The sequence below is a fragment of the Falco biarmicus genome, chromosome 3 (genome assembly GCF_023638135.1).
Source record: "Falco biarmicus isolate bFalBia1 chromosome 3, bFalBia1.pri, whole genome shotgun sequence".
NCBI classification, from domain to species: Eukaryota; Metazoa; Chordata; class Aves; order Falconiformes; family Falconidae; genus Falco; species Falco biarmicus.
Window position 1 is genome coordinate 113,417,959 of NC_079290.1, and position 26,485 is coordinate 113,444,443.

At 40.5% G+C, this 26,485-nt stretch overlaps 1 protein-coding gene across 7 annotated transcripts in view; it reads left to right on the forward strand.

The window, feature by feature from the left end:
• The window catches only part of RERE (arginine-glutamic acid dipeptide repeats), a 254,366-nt gene that overhangs the window by 31,477 nt on the left and 196,404 nt on the right, over positions 1–26,485 (forward strand). Inside the window, exon 1 of one of the 7 annotated variants that reach the window (XM_056331896.1) lies at positions 19,488–19,691. The exons of 5 other annotated variants lie outside the window; for them this stretch is intronic. The gene's annotated coding sequence lies outside the window, so the exon portion shown is untranslated. Of the gene's footprint in view, positions 1–19,487; positions 19,692–20,487; positions 20,507–26,485 lie in introns of those variants that run through there. One more of the 7 variants, XM_056331897.1, reaches the window with a different exon arrangement.

A 26,485-nucleotide genomic window follows, 5' to 3' on the forward strand; every position in this document is an offset into this window, starting at 1 on the left:
TTGTATAGTTTGCTGCTGTGGCACAGGCAATATAAATAATTGCTAGGACTGATGCATACTTTTTGATGCAAGCAAGAAACAAGTGGCGACAGGCAGTGGAAGCTAATCCATGTGGTATCTGTATGGGAGAGCATAAATGTGTAAGATTGTTGTGCTGGCCATCTCTCTAGCATTAATATTAGTTATAATAAGTGTCAGTAAAGGTCACAGTCTTGCTGATCCAGTGTGAAAGCTACACAATCTTGTTAGCAGATACTGTACCACATGAAAGAGGATTACATAGCAATAATAGTTCATAGCATATCTTTTTGTTGCTCTCCAGAGGAGGGCGATTTACTTTCAGGTGTATGAATGACAAAATACAAAACTTCAGTTAACCCATTTTCTTAATAAAATGTACACTTCATGTAATACTTCAAATGTGCTCTTCTAAATAACCTTGTAATGATCTCTGCAAGCTTGCCCTGACTTAAGAAGATTAAGGAATTAATGTCAAATTATATACATAACTACAAATGGTATTTACTATCTTCAGTATGCAGGAGAGGTAGACAGTTGACAAACATTAGATGTATTTTTCAGATAAATTATTGTAACAGTTGTGATTCTTAAGAAAAAATTAACATTATTATGTTGCGAGTGTGTATGAGGAAAAGATGGCATGGGCCAGTGATACTACTGTTCTGCTTTGTGAAGGCTTGACTAAGGATACAGGCAAATCTGCTCAGTAGTTGGTGACAGTTTATTTCTGCATCAGACAGTTCCTTGTATGTCAGCAAAGTCTAGAAAGGTGACAGTTTTACAGTCTAAGTGTGCAGTGGGTTAGTTTTGGTGTGAGATAATGGTAAGATGCCGAAGAAGATTCTGTTACATAATACTATTGGAATTACAGTTGGATAAACACATTAATATTAGGGAGGGAGAAAAGGCACAGATTTTAGCTGTGGGAGGCGTAAATGTTGCTGCTGAAAGCCATGGCATAATTTCTGAGTATTTTTTTAAATTCAGTGTAGCTAGATAAAAATAACATGCAATAAGTTTTAGTCTTCCTAGCTGTAAATGGCTTACCTCTGTCTTTCTCTTTTGGTCAAGTGAAAGGGAAACGAGGTCTGAGGAAACGCTCTTTAGCAGAAGATGGAAAAGTACCAAAATTACTTATCTGTCAGTTGAAGTGCAGAGAGTTATTTTTTTACGTGCCTAGCAATTTGCTAACTTTCAGAATTGAAGCGGTAGTGGTTCTTCAGAAGGAATGGGTTATGCTAAAACAGTGGCCAGACTATTGGTCCTCTTTGGAAGAGGAATCTGTTTTGAGATCCGTAGTAAAGATTTGTAGCTATCAAAGGCTGTAGATTTGTCTTTCAATAGATACTATTTTTAGCTACTGTTCTTAATTATTTGTTGATTTTTGATGTTCAAAGGTCAATAAACATGTGTGAAGGCATGAGCTTAAAACTCCAAATTGCTTCTTGCACTGACAACTGTTATAAAACTGCAAATTTTGTATGTGTAGAAGTATAGAGCTGTGAACGGGAAGTCCAGTAGATACTTAGCTGTATGTGACGCTTAATTTAGACCTTAAAAGCTGTGACTTTACAGTTTTTGTCTCAAACCCCAGTATTGTGTAAATGATACTAACCCAGCAATGTTTTGTGTAGTTTGGCACTTATTTCCATCAGGTTATTGTAAAGATTACATTCAGAATGATTATACTTAAAGCTTGGGAACCTGATGTTAACCAGTGTACAGAAACTGGTTTTATTTATATTTAATATATTATTTATATTTGTATTAATAACTATTAATTATTAAGTATATATTTATATTTATTTATAGAAACCATGGTCAGCCACATAGATGCATGTTTCTGTTTGTAAAAAAGGCATATGGATAGGTGCTGTTTTGATACATTGATCAAAACCAAGGAAAAAAAGCACATGTAGAGTTGTCAAGGAAGACACCGCTTAATCTTTAAATTACACTAAACATGCTAGGATTTGAGTGATGTTTTTTGCAGCCCAAGTGGCCTAGCTTAATTTTGTTAGCTGTGAAGTGGCTGTTGTGGCTGTGAAGTTGAGTTTGACTTGTACTTGTTAGGCAATTGAAGAGCAGCTGTTACTTTGAACAGTTCTCTTGCAACAAATTTCTCTATGCAAGATAATTTGTGATGGAAGCTTATTATAGCCTTTCTGTATGCTAGTGTTTCTGCCTGTTTGTATTGCAAATAACTTTTCTAACTTTTTCCCCCCCTAAGTCTATCTTCCTGGCAATGACTTAGTGTGTTGGAGAAACAAATTATTTTATTCTGCCTCTTTGGCTTTATGTTGAGCTTGTTTAAAAATATAAACCACTTAACTAATTTCTTCTATGATTAAAGGAAATGGTTGTTTGAAGATGGCCCTGAATTCTTATGGCACTTAGAATTCTTACAGTTACTGCCTGTGTCCAAGGCAGGTTCCTCAAGAGATCTTTTTGAATACCCTTAGATGAAGGATAAATATCCTCTTCGAGAAAGATTAGAAGGATAATCATAGATTTTCTGAAACACAAGATAGGTCTCGGGTATGAGATACATGAGTAAGGCTCAAGAGTGTGACCTTGTATGTTTACTTGCTTTTCTGTACTAGAAAAAGTGGCCCTCAGACTGGAGAATGAAGATGGGGGGGTGGTGGGGGCAAAAAAACAAGGCAAAAACCTTGCTCCTTGGTTAGGAACTTGATTGCCTTCACAGCTCACTAGAAATTGTTTGCATTGTGTAACTTGTTCGCAGTCATCAGTTGCAAGTCTGCTTAATTTAGAGGATTAAAACAAAAAGACATAATTGGGTTCTGCAGTCTGGTTTTCTGGTTTTTTTTTTTTCTTCTTTTTTTTTCCTCCCAAGGGCTCAGATTTAGATTAAATAAATTGCTAATAATTGATTTTTTAATCAATTATTAATTTAATAAATTCTCGCTCATTTAATGATATATTTCCACGTGGCAGTTACTTACCCTCATTTGAGGTTGAAATAGATCTTTTAATAGTAGTTTGATAACTAGGTAGATTTTTAATTAACTGAAATCCTATGCCTTAAAATCTATCACTTACAAATAATAATTAAACTTTGGTTCTTATGACTATGAGGTAATCTTACAGGCATGACCGATGTTAAAACAGATCAAGAATGGCTCCTGCAATCCATACTCAGCCTGATACAAAAACTCTGAGAAAGGGTGGCTTCCTTATTCCCTTCAGTAGAAAGCTGCACATGAAGTCGTTGCAAATAAAGCTTCATAGGCTAGTTAGGTCTCCTTCAGACTGACAAAGAAGTAGCAATCTTTTTAATTGCTTTGTACTTTAATCAGAGGTACTGTCTTATTTTGTTGTCAGCACATTGATAGGACAGATTTCAGGGAAATTTTTTATTCTACTGACATTTTGATATTTACCTGAATACTTAAAAAGCTTTATTCACGCCATGATGAGGGAGCCAGCTGGAGTGGCCGACAGTATGGGGCTAGTAATGAGAAGGTCAGTTTCTTGTTATTAATATATCCTGTAGCAGGAAAGGTAGCATACCTATTCAGCTTTCATGTCTGAAGAAAGAACCTTTTTGACTTGGACACGTGCATTACTTGATAAAATCAAAGGACTTACTGCTGCTTAGGTCTTCTGAGAATATGCAGGAGTCACCTGATACCCAGAGGAAAAAACAAGTAGGAGTTTATGCAGAGACTGTGCCATACTGTCTTTCAAAAGGTTTCATACATAGGGAAAAAGAGGTCAAGATGCCCATGGCCTTGGGGTTTCAGATAAGTAGCTCATCTCATGTTAGATGTTTTCTGTGAATTCTTCGGTGCTTTTGGAGTTGAAAATCAGTAGCTTGTGACACCCTTTAAGGATGATAAGGATGGAAGGACCTGCATCTTTAAGTGATGGAAATTAAGTCCTAAAAATAGTTGCGTTGTCTAGGATTGACTTATACTTCATGTAATTCCAAAAGTTAAACCCCTTCTAATTGTTAACTTAATGAAATTTGTATAAAGGGGCACAGGTTAGGCTGTGTTCCTTTGTAAAGCACTGATTTTTTTTTTTAATTAATCTCTTTTTGCCTGTCAATAGAAAAGATGGTGGGTCTTTCTGTCCAACACGAACAATTTTTTTTAGATAAGCTGCAGATAATTAACAGGCATATGACGTAAAAAGCTCAAGATCTTTTTAGCTGAGCGTGTTGGTGGTTTTTATTAACTGACAACATAACTTATGCTGGGCTTTGGGTCTGTGAATATGGGATGTATTTCTGTTGTGAAGACCTTTGGTGTTCCCAGAAAACTGGGACAGGAAATAAAAAGGAGACGTGTAAACTCCAACATAAGAAAAAATTAGGTTTTCCTGCTCTGTGACACGTTTCTTAATGACAAAATGGGCTTGGTAACTATGATGCAGTTCTATTCTTAGCCATTAAATTTTCATGGGTAGGAACATTTGTCACAAGTGAAACCAGTTGCAAGTCTCCTGGTCTGTGAAGGATGGTATCTTTAGGGGAGAAACTGGGAAGAGTGTTGCAACATCATGGTCTCACTTAAGCCAAGCGGTTGTGAATGGAAGTTTGTGAGAGGAATTTGAAAATGAGACTTTTCAGCCTGGATGATTTTGAAGTTTGGTTACTACTGAAATGCTTTTTTACACTGTGTTTATTTAGGTTTTTGGGGGTTTTGTTTGTTTTTTTTTTTTTTTTTAAATGCAGCCCAGTAAAATAACTCCCTCCGGGCACTGGTATTTGAGAGAAAAAACTCCACACACACCCCTGCCCCACCAGGGGGGCATGGAGTGGAAACTTATCCAGACAGTGCTAGTAGGTGGAAGAAAATGTGCAAGTGCACATGCATACCAAATAAGAAGCTTTGCTGCATGGTGTTTGTTGTTTAGCAATATTCAAAAGACCAGGAACTTTACTTAAACGCGTGTTATAGGAAAACTGTTGTTCCTGTGGATGTTGTACTCTTAAAGCTGTACCATATATAGTAAAAACAACACCCCCTTCATAAATCAAACTCTGAGAAAATTCATTGCGTACTGTTACATAGTTATCAACAACCTGATTAAATATGTTTATTGTTGTTTAAAACTGTGAAAATTGCCGCTTCATGCAATGAGACTCCACTCCACCAGTGCTATTTCACTCACCCCTCTTCCCAGCTGGGACTGTGCTGGATGTGTGACTGATAGATCTTTATGGAGATACACACACCCCGTGTGTAAATTTAGAAAAGAATACGTTTATTCCCTGGCATTTGAGAAACGCTGTTGTGTTTACCAATGTACAACGGGTCTGTTACCAGCTGTGTGTAAAGTACTAGCAGTTTTCAGGCGCCTGCAGGCAGCAGTGGTGGCGAGTTCTTTGAGCGAAGGTGGCCGTTCGTGCCCGCTGTCATGAACGAGGAGCTGACTCTAGAGGGCACCCGAGAGCAAGGCCGCGTGCTCCTTCCCGTTCGTCAGCGCGCTAAGGTGACGTTTCGCTGTAGAAAAGCAGTAAAAACCACTGTGCGTTCCGTCTGTCTTTCTCAGCAACCACATATCCTCTCAGTACATTGGAAACATGCGTAGTGGTTTGGCCTGGAGAGTTACTCTGGAAGGTGCATCTTAATTATTTACCTCTGGGGGAGATTCCTTCACAAGTCTTCTAAAACACTGAGCTCTGACACCCTACCTATCGTTTTCATGCTGGCTTAAATAATTGGGTTGTTTGAAGTATCTTTGCAGGCCTCTATAGAGCATAAGCAAAAGGATAAATGGTTCCAACTTGATGGCATATTCTTCCTTTCTTGGACAACAGGTAAAATACTGTGGTTTTGCCTCAGTATTTTCAAAGAGAAAGAAGCAGTGCCTTGACCTGCTGTGGCTTTTAATATTCCTTTACTAGCAGCAATAACTGGTAGTAAAACATGTAATTATGTGCAAATTCCACACTGAGATTTTACACAGGGATTTTTTTCTCCCCTGTTGTTCATAACTGTGCCTGTAACATTTTTCTTCTTTTTCTTACATTCACGTACAGTCTTGTAATCCTTTCCCAAACAACAAAGTAACTGTCCATGGGAGGGCATTTCGTTGTTAGATTGTAAAGCTGCAGAGTGCTGATGGTTCTTAACGCTTAGTGTTGGACTGTAGCATAGGGTAGTAGATTCCATATAAAATTTCTTTCGGGTTTGGCAGTTGTGGTACTATGTGTATATACATGGACCAACTGTATGTGATCAAGGCAGAGTATTAGAAGTGCCAGTTGTGTTTTAGGGAGAGTCTAGGTCTTGCTGTTCTCAGTTGTGGCTGTGAGGGTAACTTCCTAAATGAAAAGCTGAAGTCCTTTTAACAAGTATTTTAAAACATGCAAACACAGCATTGGCGGTAATTGCATAGACTTCCAGGTCATTTAATTCAGGTAGCTTCTTAATAGATTTTCCTCTGAGCATGAGAACTGTTTCCCTAATGACCAAAATAGTCCCTCAGTTGTTCAAGGTATTGTCTACAGCTGTACCTTAAGTGCTTGTTTGGAGAACATTTACAATTGCAACTATAGTTTCTGTTCAGATTTCTCTTTGCTGCTCTGTTGCAAGAATGATGCTTTTCTCGTACAGCTTAAAAGAAAGTCTTGTCTTGACTGTTTGGAGTGCCTGGTCTTTCTGGTACATGTAAAATTGGGAAGTATGATTGTTCAGGCTCCCCTCTATTGTTGCACTGAATATACTCTGCCTTTTCCTCTGGAAAAGTATAACTGTTTCCCCAAATATATAATCAGGTAATACAAATTAATAATTTTTACCTCTGCCTTGAGTCGTTGTGAGGATAGTAATTGTTCCAGTCTGATGGAGATTAAAACTTGTCTCCCATGTCAGTTATTAAATGTGGGAATAGCTGCAGGCTGTGGAATAAAATCTTTGATTTACAGTGCAACTCTGTGAAACACTATAATGCAAGAACTGTATAGATTTGTTTGGTGTAAAAGGTTCATTTAACAGGACAAGCAGCAGCAGCCTACTAGACCATTTCTGGTTGTGATTTCTGTTGTAGTAGGCTGGAGCCCAGTGTTGTGATTTGTGTGGTATAATGATGGTAATTCAGAGCTGGAAGATGAGTTGTCTGTAATTTTGAGCTTTTCTCAGTGTTGCAGCTTCTTATCAGCAATGTTAACAGAAGCTGAACTGTCTGTAATACATGGAGTTTTCCTCCTTTTTCAAGTTAAAGGTTGAAGTTATTACAGGCATGTCTGTTAGCTTTTGTTGGCATTGAAGAGTGCTTTGGACACTTGCACGTTATTGCTGTGGACATATTTTTCTACTTAACATAGTGAGCAGTTGTTTAATTGGAAAAGCTGCTATTTCTCTTGATCCTGACTGTAGTAAAAATCAATGTCTTCTCTGCAGTCTGAACTAATAGGAACCAAACTCATTGAAGGATGAAAATGGTTTAATCAACAGAGAGCTACCTTAAAGGTTATTTAAAAAACCAACACCATAACCCACAAACAAACTGAACACCCTCACCCAAGCTCTGAAACTAATGAGCAAAACATGGTGCTTCCCACTTCTAAGTTGAACTAATGGAGGGGAAGGTAGTAGAAGTATTAATCTGGAAAGGGTATAGTTGTATTCTTGGGAGCTATTTGATTTCAGAGTCCTTCCTTTCAAACACCACCTCCTGTATATATCTTCAGCTCTTGGGTGACTGACAAAAATGAGGTCTAATGATGGGTTTCTTTGTAGTGGAAGCCATGAAAGGCTCTCTTGTCTATTCATTCCGAGATCTGAGTCTAAACAGCATTGTCAGGCTTGTTGACCTCATTTGTCCAGTGAGATCTGCTTATTTAAAATATATCCATTGCATATCTGGTTATTGGTATCCCAAAGTGTAGATTTCATTAAGAAATAAGTAGCAAGGGAAATGACAAGGGTGTATTTTGTAGTCCCCCCCTTTTGAAAAATGTAGGTGATTTTGGGGTTGGAATTGATTGACTTTTAACTCTAAGTTGGGTAACAGACTAAGCAATCACTGCTTACATGCCTTTAAAGAGAGGCTATGGAGTATATTTCATGTTGCTTTCTTGAAATTGCATTCACTGTTAATATTTAACCACTGTTAACAACTGTGCTTTACAATGAGCCTGAAAATACAGGGTTTGATTCTAGTTGGTTAGCTCTCCAGTTCCCCCGCCATCAACTTTTAGTTGATACCGCTCCCTCTGCCCCTGTTTGTTCACTCCTGACAATTCCCTGTGTAATATATTTTACAGCCATGACTTGTGCCGTGCACTGGCATCCTCATGGAAGTTAGATGTGTGCAGTGTGACCTTTTCATTTGTTCAGAGCAGTAGTTTTTCTTGCTGTCTGTCTGTGGTTACATGAGTGAAGTTACACGTGCACGTGCTGTTATAGACGTGTCGCTTGAAAATCTTCATTCTGAAAGTTGATGACTGAAGGTTGTAAACGACAGTGAAATGGATAATCTAGTGTGTGTTCTGTGACTGCTTAGTGATGACTATGTTGGGGAAATTGAAACAAAGTGTAACCTTCACATTATGTTTTCACCTCTTGATATGCCACCCTTGACATGTTCAGATCCTAAAAAGCAATGAAGCAGATCTTATTTCATGAGGAAGTCGTCTGCCAAACTTTAATAAGTCTTATTAATGGATTATTAATGAACTTGTGAGATGTACATGTACACTTTTTCCTGATGAAACAGTAGCATGAAAATTCAGAGGTTCCTGTCAGTCACCTTGTCAAAGCCTAGACCAGGGGTCCTCAAACTTTTTAACCAGGGGGCCGGTGTGTGGGTGAAGTGGCAGGCAGTCATCTGCGGCTGCTTGGTCCCCCCCCCCCCCCCAAACCCCGGTGAGGGGGGTCTGTAAATACCGGTGGCCGGACTGAAGACCCTGGGGGGCTGTATCCGGCCCGCAGGCTGTAGTTTGAGGACCCCTGGCCTAGATCCTGTGTTCAGAAGAATGAGGTAATAGCTCCTAGTTGGAACAAAGAGCACCTCGAGGGTTCTATGTATCACTTGCCTGAAGACCTGCACCTCTGGAGTTTGGTGCACTTTGCACACTGTTTTTGTTCTTTAGTTCATGTCTTGATTAATGAATCAACTTTTTAGCTGCTGTGGAAACCAAAAGTGTTGCTTAACTTTGTGCATTATGGGTTTTTTAATGCTTTCAGTTGGGCTGTTGTCAGTACTTGAGGGGAGAAACGAAGACATTGGAATGTGCTCGATGAAATTTATAGCTGTTATTGCTGTTTAGCTATTAAAGAGCAGGTTTCTATGCTTACCATGTGGCTTGCTTGCCTTGCTGTGTATTAAAGTCTAGTGCAAGTTAGTGTCTGCTGCTTGCTTCCGCTGCTTGCTGTACTGCTTATTATCTTACTCTGCTGTGCCCGGGAACATTTTGACAACAGTAATGGTGATGTGCCTGGGCTGGCAGATGGCCAGGGCATTGCTGCTGTACTGGACAGACTGGAACTCCAGTGTGAACTTGAGTCAAAGGGACTGTGACCTGTGGATGAGTCCATGTAGGAGCAGGAAACCCCAAAACATCTGTGGCCATGAATATGTCCATGCCTGAGCAGGTATATCTTGGAGCATCTGTAGCCATGGTTGTGTCGGCGCTGCAGCAGGTATGCCTCTGAAGGAATAGTGGCCCAAGGACAAGTCCGTGCTGCAGCAGGTACACCCTGAAGCATCAGTGGCTGTGCATGAGGTCATGCTGGAGTACCTCAAAGTGTGTGGCCGTGGATAAGCCCACGACAGAGCAGGTACAGCCCTGCAGGGATTGTGGCCAGAGATAAGGCCATGCTGGAGCTGATTTACTTCTGAAGGGACTGTGGCTGTGGGTAAGGCGAGGCTTGAGCAGGTCTATGGTCATGGGCCATGGATAAGGCCATATTGGAGTTCCAACAGATGCACCTCGAAGAGACGGTGGCTGTGGATGAGTCTATGCTGCAGCAGATAAACTCCTGGAGAGTGTGTGGCTTGTAGCTGAGGTGCCACTTGGAGCAGATACAACCCTAAGGGACTGCAGTCTGTGCATAAGTCCAAGCTGAAGCAGGGGCAAGGGGAGGAGTTCATTGCAATATTAAACCCTGTGAGCCAGTCTTGAAGGGTCCAGGGGTGGAGATTGTAATGGGTATACCTTTAAATTGTTGTAACCCATGACTTGAGTTTCATGTTATAGGAATGAATATAGCAAGAACCACCTGAACCATTGGAGGACAAGCTTTACAAGAAGCAGTGCAAGTGCAGAAGTGACCTGACCTGAGCTGGCTTTGATGCCCGATAACTCCATACAACACACAACCTCTCTTCACCCGAGTGACGACCATAAGAGATTGTGTTCATGTACTAAATGAACTCAGTGGACACTCTTATAGACATTTTTATGGCGTGGTGCATAGGCTAGGGGAACAATTATTTGTGTATTATGAAAGGACGTGAAGGGTGATGGTGGTTAATGAGGTTGCATTGGAAAGTGTGGCATGACGTAAATGGTATGGAATAAGGGGTGGATACTGTCTTGGTTTCAGCTGGGATGGAGATAATTTTCTTCGTAGCAGTTAGTACAGTGCTGTGTTTTGGCTATGATGTGAGAACAATGTTGATAGGACCCTGACGTTTTTAGATGTTGCTGAGTGATGTTTATACTAAATCAAGGACTTACCAGTTTCTTGGGCCCTGCTAGTGAGAGGGCTGGAGGGGCATGGGAAACTGGGAGGGGATACAGTCAGGACAGGTGGCCTGAACTAGCCAAAGAGGTATTCCATACCATATGACATCATGCTGAGTATATAAACTGGGGGAATAAGAAGGAAGCGGGGGGACATTGGCATTATGGCATTTGTCTTCCCGAGTAACCGTTACGTGTGATAAGAGCCCTGCTTTTCTGGAGATGACTGAACACCTGCCTGCCAATGGAAAGTAGTGAATGAATTCCTTGTTTTGCTTTGTTTGCATGTGTGGCTTTTGCTTTACCTGTTGAATTCTAATCTCAACCCTTGAGTTTTACATTCCTTTCCAATTTTCCTCCCCATCTCTCTGGGTGAGGGGGAGTGAGTTAGCAGCTGCCTGGTGCTTAGTTGCAGGCCAGGGTTAAACCACAACATGGCTTTAAAGCTGTTTGTTTATTGTTCACTGGAAACTTGCCTCACATTGTCTGGAATTCATACATTCCTGTTGTCCAGGAATGTTTGATTTTTGTGTAAATTTAATGTAGAACATGTAAATATTTTCTTAAATGAATGTTTGTTTTATGGAATTGTTCCTTTGTGTGTGTGTTTCAGTTAGGTCTTGATTTGCAGTTTGCAGGCAGTTGATTTCATCAAAGATGTAATGGCTGGAACCCAGTTTAGAATTGGAGGGAATGATACTCTGATGTTTTACAGTTTTCTGCAAGTACTTTCAAGACATTACGTTAATAGGTGAGAGCTATCCTTCTTACAATGTTGCCTTGAAATTACTTGGTTGCACAGTTCTGATGGGGAAGTTTTTCTGTCTTGGCTTGTGTGGATAGCTGTTTTTTTCTCCATATCGCAAGAAGAGACAACTAAATAGAAGACCTGTAGGCCTTTTACATTAAATTATTTTACTGATAGGCCATTGAAAGAACAGTGTCAGGGAAAAACTGGCTTGTTGCCAGTATAGCCTTCCTAAAGACACTAAGTTAACCGGTGTTTTTATGTAGTAGCTGCATTACATATGAAACAGGTGAACATAGTTAAGACTAGTGTGTTTTTTACTTAAGAATGTTGAAGGAAGTTCAGTCAGAATATAGTCATGTGAACAGGATTTTTAAGCCCCTTAGTGTGATTTTTATGTTATGTTAAATGCTGATAGGAAAACGTGCATTGTTCTGACAAGTGGCACAGAACTGATTTATGTTAAAATATACAGCAAGCTGCATTACTTTCTGAGAGAGTGTTTGATAAGCTAGCATAAAGCACGCTTAACTACTGCCACCTCTTCATTTACAGTATGAGAAATATTGTGAAACTAATTTTGAAAGGCCTCTTTGACTGTTAATTGGTTGATATTAGCTATCAAAAATCTGCTACTTGCTTTTAGTTCACTTACAGCTTCTGTGTAGGTGGTTGAATGCTGCTGTGTGAAATATGTTCCTACATCAGTAACTCCCTGTCTGTTTGAAAAGCAAATCAAAATGAGATGAGTCCAGCAAACTGATTACATAATTTGCATGATTTAAGAAAAGTCATGTTATGCTCTGAGCAGTACAGTTTAAATTTATCTCTTTTATCAAGTCTTCCAAGGTGTAAAAGAGACCTTTTCCAGAAGGATAAAAGGTATAGTTTCTTAACTGTAAGAGGCTGTAGTATGGCCAAGGCCATACATGCCTGACACTTAGTTGTAATTCTTACTGTGGTGAGTGGTGTTCCCCCCGCCCCCCTTTAAGGCTCTCAAGATGTCTGGATGCATGTGCATGTGGGAAAGTATCAGTTTTTGACAAAAAAACCCTAGTTCTTCCTATGAGATGGAAGCTGTCTCGTTTGCTTTCTCTTATGAATTTCCGGAGGGAAGAGGAGAAGAATAATAAACTAAACTTTCCTGTTACTACTCCATGTTTTGGGGGATTCTGGAGGGGTGTGGTGGAGCAGTGCCTGACGTTATTTTCATATGCTAGGCATCTTACATAGTTTCAAGAAATCAAGACTTCCTTCCCTATGTAACTGAACTTGGGGTCATGTGGTTTCAGAGTGTTAACATTTTATCAAGATTATAGTAGAAACTTTCTGGGTTTAGAGCTTATCTCTCTGTCTGTAGGGAAAGATTATTGTAGGTATGGTCACATCCTGTGGTTACTGTCACTTTAAGAAAAGAAGTCTGTTGACTTTTCTGAAGCCTTTGAATGTGGAAGTCATTACTACACTAAAAAAAGCGAGCTGTAGTCCACTGTGATTTCAATAGAAGACTGTAAATCCATTGCAAATTTTACGTATCTGTTAGTTCAATTTCTGCTATACTTGGGGTGTTGAGAAAATCTCTTGGTAAATAATCTTATTCTGGAAGGAAGGTTGTAAAGGAAGCATTTGGCAGTCATTTCCTTGAGCTTGTGAGTATAAGCATGCTTTATAATAGTCTACACATACCATAGGCTGATAGAGGTATCAAGTTTTCCATTTGTGAAGATACTTGTAGTTGAAACTGGAGGGAAAAACACACAAACTTCCATGGGTTTACAGTTGCTTTTAATAAGAGTTCAAAAAGGTATGTTTATTATTTTTTGTTGCTTTACTCCTCTCCCCCCCTTTAATGAGAGTTTTATTTTGTTTGCTTTTTTTATATACAGCCGAGGAAAAAATGGCTGCTTGGTTTTGTTTTTTAAAAACTTAAAAAAATTTCAAATATGTAAAGTTGTCCTTCTAAATATGACTCTCTTGACAAATATTTGGGTTTTTTTCTTGTTTTGTTTAATATAATACCTTCTAAAATGAATTTTGTGTGTCACTTTGTTAAATTCAAGAAGTTGCTGAACAGATTGATGTCTTGCCGCAAATACCATATAATCTGGCAGACACAACTGGACTTTATTCTAATATTCTTGGTTTACAATGTACCATTTCATAATCTGGAGTTTCCTAGGGCAGGGATTTTCTACAAAAACACTTCTAAACTTAAGTATTGATCCCTACAGAGAAGGGGAAACAAACCAGAGCAGGAATATTGAAAAAAGTGATTTCTGTGATTAGCTGACATGAACTTTTTTGCTTAGATTTGTCTTGCCTAGTTTGTTTTGATTTCAGGATATGAAAGCTATATCTGGATTTCAAGTTACTTGACTCATTACTTGTTCCCTTGTGACTTGGTCACAATAACCCTCAGCTTTTTAATCTTTTTTGTGTGTGTGTGTGTGTTTTCTGTCTGTGTTCCATGCCACCCCACCCGCCCAGACCAAGAAAGCATACTGTCTGGCTGATTTTTGTCCTTTTTGATGTGCAACTATTTTGGGTTTCTGTAGCTGGTAGAATTGAGTCTTCAGCATTCGGAGGGGGGAGAACAGGGAGCAGGGTATGGGTTGACCCTACTGTGAACATTCAGTTAATTACGTGGGGGGTTGAGATTGAACTCCTAGTGGGCTGGGCTCATTTGTTTGGGTTTTGCTGCTTTCCCGCCACCCCCGCACACCCCCCCACTTACTAAGCTAGGCCTTCCTGTAAAATCCTGAGATTTCACATGTTAGCACGTGAATTGCCTTAGTCTTCACAGCTCCCTGGGGAACAACTTTTGTTTTTTCTTTCCTACTGTGACAGCAATGCTGCATTCATCCAAGATGATGTATAAAAATAACCGTACCAGATTTCTTCCAAAGACATGTAGAATGGAGTTATGCAGCACTTCAGCTAGTGATGTACTGACTATACCAACAGTAAGTTTTTGGCTGTCACAGGTTTTGAATGGGCTGAGAAGGAATCTGAGGCAACTTGTGTGTGTTGTGGTGGTGTTTTTGTTTGTTTGTTTTTTACCTCATAACAAGCACTGAGTACCACAAGTGCACAGGTCCTGGGATTTTTTTTTTTCTTTGGAGGAATTTTTTTGCATTTGTGCTTTGCTCTCAAGAATTGTGCCTCTCTTGTCAGGTAGGGTTTGGTCCAAAGCCGTTACCTTACAGGGGTGGCTAAGGAGTTGTTGGTGACAGTTACAGCAACAGCAGTGCCTGGAAATTCATAAGGCTGAAGTTCCTGAGACTTCTGCGCTTGATAGGGGCCTCCTTTCCCAGAGTACTGACGTGGCATCAGATTTTAAGTGACCTGTAAGGACTTATGTCTTGACTGAAAGTCTTCTGAAACACGAACCTGAACACCGTGTAAGTACAGAAAAGGAGTCATAGTTCTTGAACTGTGAGATGTGTGATAATGTTAGTCTTTCAGTTTAGCAGATTAGACGTTGCGTACCTAGAGGCTTGGGAGGGGTGGGGGGCAGAGAGAGCAGGGGGAGAGGCGGATGTGGACCCCACCCTCACCCCAAACAAGAACAACCAAACCCCATAAAAAAACTGCCACCAAACCCAACCAAGCAAAATCCAACCCAACAAAAAGAAGCCAAAGCTCTGAAGGTTCATGGTCTGTAAAAGGGTACAAGTTCTATTTGGGGATTTGAGAGAGGCAAGGAAATGGTTGATCCAACAGTTATACACTAAATTAAAATAACTCTTCATGTGCTGATTTTTAAAACCTGCTGTCTGCTGTATATGTAAATGTGGGCTGAAGTGGGCAAGACCGTTTAACTGTGTGCAGGGTTTGCAGTATCCGTAGGCAGACTTTGATTACAGAATGAAATGGCCTTTTGATTGTGTTAGAGCAATAATAACATTTTGCTGAATTTCCTCCTAAGGAATACATTTTAGTAGTGTGGAAAAGCACCCTCGTATAATTTGTGGAGCAAACTGTAGCTGAATTAGAGCTGTGGCAAGAAGCTGCTTAAAACTCAGTGCATGTTTCCTGTTGGGTATTCACATGGGCTCACAGATCTGCAAGTGTAGACAAAAGACTTTTCCTGCTTCAAGCAAGGTTGAAGAAATTTGTGTTTAGACAGTAGTAACTGTCTTGTCAAGAGCTGAGTGTCAGTTACTCAGCTGTATTTGTGCTAATAAAACAGTGTAAAAGAAGAAAACATCACCTCTAACCTGACCAAAGGTTCCGTGTTTAGAATAGGTAGATGCTTTGATGTTGAATTAAAAACAAATGGGAATGGGAAAGAAATAGTTCTGCTGTTCTGCGCAGTTAAGAGGTGACCTTTCATGCTAGTAGCCCAGCCTACATTTCCTCTGCTTTGCCGAGGAATCTTTAGTTGACCGGTGGCCTCCAGAATTCTCTAGCTAATTTTTAGCTTAAGCTGCCTCAGCTTCAGACTCCTGGTTTGACTGGAGGTATCACTGTTGTTTTGGCTGGGAATACATGCACTGACAGTGAAAGGGAAGCTGTTCATGAGGTCTGGAATTAAGTGACACACAAGAAAAACAGTGCTGTGACAATAATATTAAGCTGTTAACTTGTTCTCCATGAGCTTACTCCTTTCCTCTTGCCCCTTACCCAATGCCAGATCCAAGGGGAGGGCTTTATTTCTATGGAGCTCTGAAGACACTATTAAGTCCCCTTTTAAAAATAGGTTCAGCTTAGCAGGGGTTTAATGTGTTACACTTATTGCTTGCCTAAGCTGGGAAGTAGTGTTACATTAGCTTGTAGAAAACACTTGTAATCATACCTCTATGTTAAGGTTAAGGTTGGGTTTTTGTACCATTTGTGCGAGTCAGCGTACTTGAGCCTGCATTTAAAAGAGTTAACTGGGTGTATTAACTGTATGACTTCAGAGTGAGCTGCTTTTAAGTGTTTTTTTGAGACCTCTTTGTTTTGTATGTCTTCTTTTTTAAAAAAAAGTTCATTTACCCATTTAATCTGTATAATCTCATTAAGCCTGTTTATGGTTAGTTTGTGTTTGAAGTGTATACATATTTGGTAGACCTGAAATGGCTCCTTTGGAGCAGTTTTTCTAGCAGGTGAAATGTTTATGCGTCCTTGATAGCTAATTCTGTCAGAAGTGGAGAATGCTGCTGATCAATAGATCTTGTGGCTTGGAGGGAGTATATCTGCATTTAATATTCTTCAAATTTGTATGTCTGTATTTAATACTCTTCAAATACGGTAGGACTCTTGTGTGAAGTTATGAATTATTCTTGTTTGTTATGAGTAGTATGTCTAGAAAGCAGCACATTTTACAGCCCTTTGAAGATACACTGTCTCACTACGTATTGCTCAATCTTTCATGAGCTGAAGTGCATAGGTACAGTAAACGAAGTGTTACAGTATTCATGGAAGGCGCTGAAAACTCTTAACGGGTGCTTTCCACTTCTTAGCTGTAAGGAGAGATGGTGTACCTGGGTGTATGTGTACCTGCCTTTAAGCAATGTTAGGAATTTACTGACAGCAAGTCAAAGCCTTATTTTTTCAGATTTTCAGTTTCTGTTGTTTATTGTCATGACCTTGATGTTTCTTCAACTAGGTGTTCTATTATAATGTTTATAATAAATATCAGCTCCCTTGGCTGCATGCTTAGGCCTGTGGCATGGAGAGTGCTTTGCTTGTAACTGCATCCCTTGTCTCAGTTCATTATCTGTTAATGGTACTCAACATGACAGGGTGGTTTAGATAAATGAAGGCTGCCAGGAAAACTGGACTGGATTTTGCATGCAGTGGAATTGAGCTTTATTACTTCATTGTGTAACACCAGATAACTAAAGCACACTGGACCAAACATGACGTGTTGCGCGAGGTCTGTTAGCAATTGTTCCAAAGCCATCATTCAGTGAATCTCCACTCAAGCCTGCTCTAGGTCTTGTTCTTAGCAGTATATTTGCCTAACCCTTGTAGAGGTAGTTTTTGTGCAAGAAGTCTTGATGGCTTTTGTGTGTGTATAACTGACACTTTTCTTCCCTTTTTCAGGCATGCATGATTTTAGCATTGATATTAAAAGAAATATTGTTGTAAGTTTATAATGCTGTGACTAGCAAAGGTGTATTTCATGACCAAGAGAAGATTTCAATCTTTTAAAATCAATTTCCAAAAGACAAGATAAAAAGTCCCTGTTGCAAAACTGAGCTTGAGGCTGTACACTGTGCATGTTTGTTTTATTTTAGTCTGTGAAATGGGGGCAGATCTCCATATCTCATAGGAAAGCCAATTAGTGAAAGTTCAGTTGTTTCTGATGTCAGTGATTGAATGCTGTAGCTGTTCAGTTCATTCAAGAATCTTCAATATGCTATATGAAAACAGATGGGACTTCAGATGATTCCACTGCCATCTACCACATTGCTGAATTCTGAAGTTGGTTTGCCTTGGATTTGTGAGACAGTGTCTGAGACTCCGTACTCTCCTATTCTGTTGTTGTGTTCAAGCTGCTGGATGCTCAACTCCATATTCCTTGAACAACTTTGATCCGAATGGGATTAAAAAAATTATACAGATGCATTATTAATTTTTTTAATTTGAGTGCATTTTCCCGATGTATAGTGACTTTAAGATTTGTGATCCAAGTTGGCTGAGTCATCTGGCCTAAAGGGATAAGGTGGTTTTGAGCAAATATCACCAAAGGGGCTGTTTCTCAAATAAATAAACATGGCCTGATTCAACTTAGTGCTGGAAAGCTCTTTTGGAAGTCATTAGAATTAAACACCGATTTAAATACACACTGGCGAAGTAAGTTCCCTTCTATGATTTGCCACGTGTCAAGCTACATTTGATTAGAAAATTGAAGTGAGGATAAATGCAGTGTCGTTGCTTTATACCGACTTCAGGATTGGATTTCAGCTCTGGTAGGTTTGGAGCTACGGCTCCACGGCTACTTGGTTACAAAGTTCAGAACCAATTCTTTTGAAGATACACTCCATTTCAGAAGCTGTTGTACAGTGATTATTGCAGGAGCTAAGCTTGTGCGGTATACCATCTTCAATTTGTATTGATCATAGCAGGCTTGCAATGTGGCAATGGCATTAAAATTAATCAGCTACTTCAGCTTTGTTAGTGGTTTTAGGTAGCTATTTCTACTAAGTGTAGAAAACATTTTGAAGTTGGATCTTTGTCTTCTGAAGGACTCTGTGATGTAGTACAAAACATGGCAGAAATGTGTACGGATAAACAGAGGAAAAATACAGTTATGAGTAATGAACAGCATCTGGAAAGAATTAGTTGGCAGACAGTACTTGACAGTGTTGCTGTAATTAATTGGGTCCACAAACCTTGATGATGATGATTACTACTACTATTTACATTTTTATTTTTTAGCTTGGCTTTGTAAAACCAGCTCTGAGAAGGTGTACTCCCTCATTTTTATAGGTAAAATACTACTACGTGGCTAGGAAATGGGTTTGCTTGTCGGGGAAAAGTATACGTTGCCCTCAGGTAATGGATTACATAGATGATTTGTTTTGCATGTTACTCTGCAAAGGAAATAGCAAAGCTTTGCTCTGAAATTAAGTCGGTACTAGCAGCTGAAAGGTCATGGCTGTGGTGGTAAAGAACAGTGTGAGACATTGTGAGATCCAGTCAAGTTGCAGGTTTGCATGAAGATGCCTAGAAAGAGATTAATATTCATCGTTTGTAAAAAATGCCAATTGAATACAATTAAAAGAACATGTTTTGCCGAGCAGATTAATTTATTTCTAATGGGGGGAGGGAAGACGTAGAAGGGATTTTAAACAAAATGGCTTACTAATTGAACACACTGCAACAAAATCCTTGTGTGGAAGCGTCTTTTAACGTGACACTGGACGGGCGTCTCTTTCTTACCCATCTTAGGAGCGAATGCCGCGTGTGGATGCACTCCCTCCGCCCGTCTGTTTTATCTGCATTTTCCCCACCCCCTGTGTGTTTTGATCAGCGTTTGTAGAGGCGCGGAGGGCTGCCGGCAGTGCCGTTCCCGGCTGCAGCGCTGGGTGTGAGCCGCCGAGCGCTCCCGGGGGTGCTTTGCCTCCTTCATATCTTGCTTGCAGATGCATTTTCTAGCTGACCACGCTATTAAAGAGCTGCCATCAATCACGGGGCTCCCGGTTCCGGCTCGGCTGAGCGGGGCGGAGGCAGAGGCGGGCCGCCGCCGGGGGAAGGAGCGCGTGTCTCCGTGTGCCTGTGCCTCCGTGTGCGTGCCTGCGTCCCGCCGCCTGGACCGGGCCGGTGCGTGAGGGCCGGGGAGGGGGGAGGCGCGGCGGGGCGGAAGGGGGTGGGGGTGGGGGAAGTTCCGCGCCGGGTTTCCCCCCGCGCCGCCGCCGACGCACACCCCCCCACCCGGGGCCGTGTGGCGCGGCCCGCCTCCTCCTGGGGCCGGGTGGGGGCCGGCGGCCGCGGCATGTGGCGGCGGCCGCGCTGCTGAGGGGGTGGCCGGGCGGGGGCGAGGGCCGCGGCGGGCCCGGGCGACGCCTTTCGCTGCGCCGCATGCTCTGCAACCCCGGCCCAGCTGCCCGGCGGTGAGGTGCAGGGGCCTCCTTTTGTTCACCAGCTGCGCTTTCCCGTCGCCACGGCCCCCGCTTCCTCCGTTCTTAGCCCTGCCCTGCTCCCGCCTCCTCCTCGGCGGCGGGGTGCGCCGCTGGGCACGGCGGCCGGCCCCCAGCCTCCGCGCGGTGCGGGTTTGCTGGGGCTGGGCCGCCGAGGGGTTGTCCGCCCGTGAGCGGCGGAGCCCGGGCAGGCGGTGGGCGCACCCCGGGGCCGGAGCGGGGACCCGCGCCGCGGGGCTGCCGGGAGCAGCCCGGGGCTCGGTCTCCGCCGTGCCACGGAGAGCGGCTCTCCGAGCCAGGCCGACCGGGCAACTTCGGTGCCTTCTGCCTACAAGTAGCGTTGGGAAGAGGAAGGTTGTTAAGGTTGCTCTTAAAGTTTACTAATTGCGCCGTGGCCAATGATAACACAGAAGGCACCTGGGGAGAAGCAGCTTGACTTGATTCTCTTTTTCCCTTCTGCTTCAGTTTTTTCAGGAAAAAGTTGGATCGGCGCAGTAGGTGAGGCGATAGTTTTTATTGGCCTAGGAAGTTCAGAATGTTGTAAGACCGCAGCGTTTTCTTTCTGTAACAAATGCTTTACCTCTGTATTCTAAATATAAACAGCTAAGCTGAACGTTGTGCTGCGTTGAATTCTGTGGTTTGTGGTTTGTGTGGGGTTTTTTTATTATTTTTTTTTTTTTTTAGCAAATGAGATAAGGAAGTAAGGATTGCATTTTCCTTATCCTGAAAGAAAGTACTTTTTCACTGCGTCTGATAAAGTGGAATGCCTTTGAAGTACTAATTGGTACAGTGTGTGGCGTAACTTTTTCTTTTTTTAGCGATGTTTAATCGTGCTTTGAGATAGTGACAGGAGACCTGCGGGGCCACTTTGTTTCCTTAAGAAGAAATCAGCCCTGCTTTGTTTTTGCAACCGGTTTTAAGCTGCTCTTGAGTACATGTGGCTTTGCACGGCACGGGGTATTGTGTGGCTGGATGCCCTCCTTACAGCCATATGGGGCTTCTGTAATTGTGCGGGAATGAAAATGGCAGTTGACAAGGCGATTTTTTTTTTTTTTTTTTTTTTTAATTTAACGTTTATGTTAGGCATGGAGTAGAGGGCGGTGGAGAGTAGAAATCTAATGAAGTGTAGTTTTAGATGCTCCACCAATGTATTTTTTCTGGGAACTCAGTACAAAGTAAACTGGATTTAAAACCCTACAGACCAGCAATATTTCAGTGTAAAACCGTTAATCTTCAGGCAATTAGTTCCAGACGTGCAACCAACTCTACGGTTTCCGTCAGATTTTGTTCTTATAGGCAATCTCATTTTTGAATAATCTATGGCTAGTGAGTATCATAAGACAGACGTTTCAGATGCTTAACAGCAAGTTGAGAATTGTGTAGGAGCAGCATTGAAAAGCTTTTTTTTTTTTTTTCCCCCAGCCCTGTAATTTAGTAGTATTTAAACTATTTTATAAACATCTCTGGGACCAGCGAAAGGTGTTTTGAGTCCAGAGCACTTGAGTGCTTATTGTACTCTGGCAGGCTGGGTGTTTGGCAGGCAGTTCTTTTAAATGTTATTTGGTCTGGCTGCGCGATAGAATTGACTAGGATTACACAATCCGCACCCCCCGCCCGGCAGTTTGAAATTGATGCATCAGCGAGTGGTGTTCAGTAGCGCATTTTTAAGACATAAAGCGTATATTCCCTTTAACCATGTTTCCAGAGAAAGGCAATTAGGAATTTGTCTTGTTTTGCCGTAAGGATTTATGAATTGAGGCAAGGGCTGACGTAATCTATCCTACCACTTCCTTTGTGTTTGTTTTATAGTTGATAGTGTTTTGTTTTACTTAAAATAGCTAGGACTGTTTCTTAAATACTTTTCTGGCTCCCGTATGCTGTAGCCTTTAGTGTAAGCAGACAACTTGTTAAAGTTCTGTGTGATTATGCCACTTTGAGGAAATGGCTCGCTCCTTTTGTCACTAAGATTCAGTGAATTGCTTGTATGTTAAGTAGACGAGACTTTAATTTTAATTAATGTAATGATGTATACAGCTGTTCTGTCAGAATGCATCGACTGTCTTTGCAATTTTACTACAGGTTGTAGAGAATCCCTTGGTGTGTGTCTCAACCCCTCTTTTGCTGACTTCTGTTTATGTAAAGGTGACAAGATGGGGCTTTTGTTTCCTGATGTGAGTGGTTAATAGCTTGTCTGTGACAGGGCTTTGTTTTGATTTCTGTGTGTGGCAAAGAAAAGAAGCTGTTTAATAATAAACTAATCCTAAACCTCCTTGTTTTTTGGGTTGCAGGGGGATTATGTTACCTATTGTTTTGGTTAAGAGTAGCCAGAATGAATCACTAACTTCCTAATTTTACAGGGTGAGTGTTGTTTGTGTGTGGGGTCTTTTTGGTGTTTTTTGTTTTGTTTTTCTGGTGTGCTGTGAATGAGTTCCTGCTATAGTGATTGACCTACGTGTAGATAAGGCACTTGAAACGGTGACTGCACTCTCTGTCTGGAAAAAAACCCAAACCATTTTTAAAGCATACGAACAATGCTATTCCTTTTTGGCACCTGAGATAGCTTTCATACTACTGAAACTTTGGTTTAGCAAACCACATTTCAGCAGGTGAGAAATACTTCAATCTCTGCAAACTCAGCGGAGTTACTTCAGCATCGACTTCAAGTACAGCTTGGAATGTCCAGGCTATAGTCCGAAAATCCTGTACCGAGGATCTGAATTAACTATTTGGTAGTACTTCATATGGTTGAGGTTTATTGGCAGAAAAAACCCCATCGTTCCAGTAATTTTCTGCTTCATCTTGGTATTGGGGTGCTATAGATTTTTATGAAGGTTCTCTCTGGCAGAGATGCTTTGTATTTTTTAATGAATGTGCATGTTTATAGAGCTGGCTCTGAATGTTAGGATAGCGTGCCTATGTTAATCTTTCCTGGTTCTGGGACTCTTTCAAGTGATACAGAGATTATACTGGTGCTGTATATGTTGAATAAGGTGTAAAAAGGGTTTGTAAAATACAGTGAATATTTCTGTAATTTGTGGAAACATATGGAAAACATGATATTTCACCTGAGATCCAGTTGCTGGTGAAAAAACAATTATGAAGGCAGAGCACAGAAATAGGTATCATGTGGTGAGATTATCATGAAATGCTCTGCTGGCCGAGTGATTTTCAAATTGTGGACCTTTCTTTGCAGCGTTAGCCCAGGCCCTGACAGATGCATGGGTTGGAAGGTATTGACTGGAGTTGTTGCAGTCCCCAGCTGTTGGCCTTACCCCTCTGATGGCCACAGTTACCCTGGTCCCCAAAGCAGAGGTATTTAATTATGACTGAAACTTTGTTTTTTTTGAACGGCCACTGTTCTCAGCCAGACCTGTTCAGTTAAACTCTTAATTCTGCTTTAGCTGGATGCACTAAGCAGAAAACCAAGGCAATTCAGGAGCTAAGTTGCATCTGAGAGTTCTTTCTTAGGGGTATGATAGTTGTTGGGGACTTGGCTCCATAGCAAAGAGATTCAGAAAATTGGATAGAACTAGCAGGGTTTTCTAGACATTAGGAAACACAGATTCCATATAGCCTGTGCTGTTTGATGCAAATACTCAGCACTTTCATCTCTATAAAGGCTACAGAGTAGACCTGACTGCTTTACCAAAGTGGTGGTTTACAGATGTGATTGGGTCAGTCAGCAGACCTGCATATTAGCTTTACTAGTTTCTGTGGGCTGTGTTGTTTTGGCCAAGACGCCTACTTCCTTAAAATAACTTTCTTCTTTTGAACTTTGTGTATTTAAAGTGTCAGACTCTGATCAGTAAATGACTTAACACCGCGTAGCTCTATTTTGCGTTTTAAATCTAAGTAAGAGAAGTGGTATCTTAAGTCACTGTAGTCCTAGAATAAAAAGCTACCTGATAGTCTGGTGTAAATCTCGTACTATTGATGCTCAATTGCATGAATCTTTAAACAAAGTTTTTCATCTTTGTGTGTAGAGCACTGAACTTTGCTACCCCTCAGACCTATTTCTAAAGCAGGAGTGGCTTTGCTGTACAAGGGGAGGTTCTTCCATTTTTCTGATATTAATGCAGAGCTGAGCTGCACATCGTATGGATAGTAGCATCCAATGAAATGAAGATTCCCAAAGAAAGATGGGCAGGCCTTTCCTTGGTGTAATTTACTAGCCGATAACATGTAGATTCATGTGCCAGTATTTTCTAGTATGTATAAAAAAAGATGATTTCATAAGGGCATTTTAGGGAAGAAGGGCAGTGTCAGGGAAACTGGAATCATGGTTGGCATCGTTACATCATAGTAACATCAACTGGACCTTGTTCAGCCTTGACCTGTGTTACACTGTTCCTCATGTTGGGGTGTGTGTTCCTCACAGAACGAATTTCTCTGTTACTAAGGAACACAAAAGCCTATATTCATGTAACTGTTAATTAAGTAATAAATTGGACTCATGAAAAACTTCCTGTAAGCTAGCTGCTTATGAAAAGTATTATGAAGCATCTTTAAATGGATCGGAGGGAAATCTGTTGTGGTTTTTTTTTTTATATATTTAAACTTCCTTAGCAGAAGAGAAATTCTTTCCAGAAGAGTGGACAAAATCAGTATTTATTCCAAAGTTTGCCTGAGGTAGTGGTTTGATTTCTGACCTTTGGATACAAAGTGAGAACAAATAGTGTTGAAAAATGTAAATAATTAAAACAAGCTGTCCTTCTTTAGGAAATATGTTTTTGTCAAGTTTTGCTAAGAAAAGGTCTTGGTGACTGGATAAACATTTTACTACTGGAATAAATGGTATTTGATTGTGATGTGTAGGTTGTCTTAATAACCACATGGGGTTTTTTATATCATGGTAGGTTTGGAATTTAGGCTTTTCTAATGTTAGCAACAAAAGCACGGAAGAAATAGTGGCTGTAAATATACTGTTAACAATGCAGCTGTACACTTCTCTTGAAGTAATGGCAAATTTTGAAAGCAAACTTGGTTTGATTAGGCTTGTCTGAAAATGGATATAATTTTCATATAATATGACAATTCAGTGTGAAATAAAAAATCTGGAATGCATTAATATTGGTTCCTACATTTATTTAGTTAGATACTTGAAGATTTTTCAATAGGTGGTGTTTTGGTGTTTTTTTTTTCTTTGGTATTAAATAAACTGACTGTAAAAAGCTGTGTGATAGGTAAACCTTTTATTAAAACTAACCAACCTTGTTATAGACAACATCACTGCTTTGTAATACCAGTTTGTACAGGTAATGAATTTTGTCCACCGTGCTGGTTTGAATTTCCTTGAAATAAGCAATAAAAAAATTCTTTGGTTTTGGCAGTGTTTTCTTTGAATTTGCTTATTTGTAGAGATCAAAATTACTTGTTTTTGAAAAAAAGTTGACTTTTTGTTAATAGGCAGTAAATGTTTCAGCAGCAGCTGGGCTCTGATAAGCTGTTATTCTGTTTAGATGCTTAAAATTAAAAACACTTAGTAGTTTGAACATTATTGTCAGGTTTTATGTGTTAATCTTGTTTTGGAAGATCAGGGCCTTTGTTTTGATCATTGTTGGGAACTGGAGAAAGTGCAGATAGCTTTACATTTCATTGGCTATTTTTGATCCATAGTTCAGTAATCACTTGTTCATCTAGCTAGTAAAATGATGCCAGTAAAAAGTTCTAAAACTTAAAAATGACGTAGCTTTAGGTTTGTTCTTTACTGTGGAGGTTTCAGCCTGTTAACTAATCGGCCTACAAAATAAACACATTTACCTGGGACAGGACCGATATGTTACTTCCTCAGCCGAGGGGAAGTTCACAGCCTTTCTGTTAAACCCAGCAGACAGTAGTTGGTATTTTAACCCAAGCACAAGTTGGACCTTGGAACTTAGTTATATGTTTTTTCATGTTGTGAAGTTTCTTGGATTTAGTCAGTGCCTGATGACTAGAAGCAGCCTCAGCAGATAGTAGATTACAAGCCTAAATTTTTGTAAAAAGCCAACTTAAAGTTGGGAACTTTTTTTTTAAGGTTTGACATAGTAACAGATCCCTATAGAATTTACTCTTCCAAGCAGTCAAAACATACTGCTCCGTTTCCTATTGAAATCTAACAAAGGAGCCAAAAATCAGATTTCCCTTTCCTGATAATAAAGCTATTCCTTTGAGATTAGAGCTGGGAATAGATTTTTTTTTTAATATATATATAGCAGTTACTGCTTATTAATTGAATGCTCTTAGGTAATCTTGTATGCTGGTTTTGTGCAAAAGTATGAGAGGAAGAACACATCTAACATGCGTGTTTAATATTGCACTATTGTAATGAACTTGAAGTTGGAGACCTAGCCTGTGCTTGTAGTTAAGAATGGTATAAAAGACTTAAGAGCAGCCCAAGGTTATTAGATCATTTGGAAACTGATTACCCTTTCACAGTGTAATAAAGTAATTATGAATAGTGTATGAAAATTGGTTGCAGTCTGTTTCAATGTTATG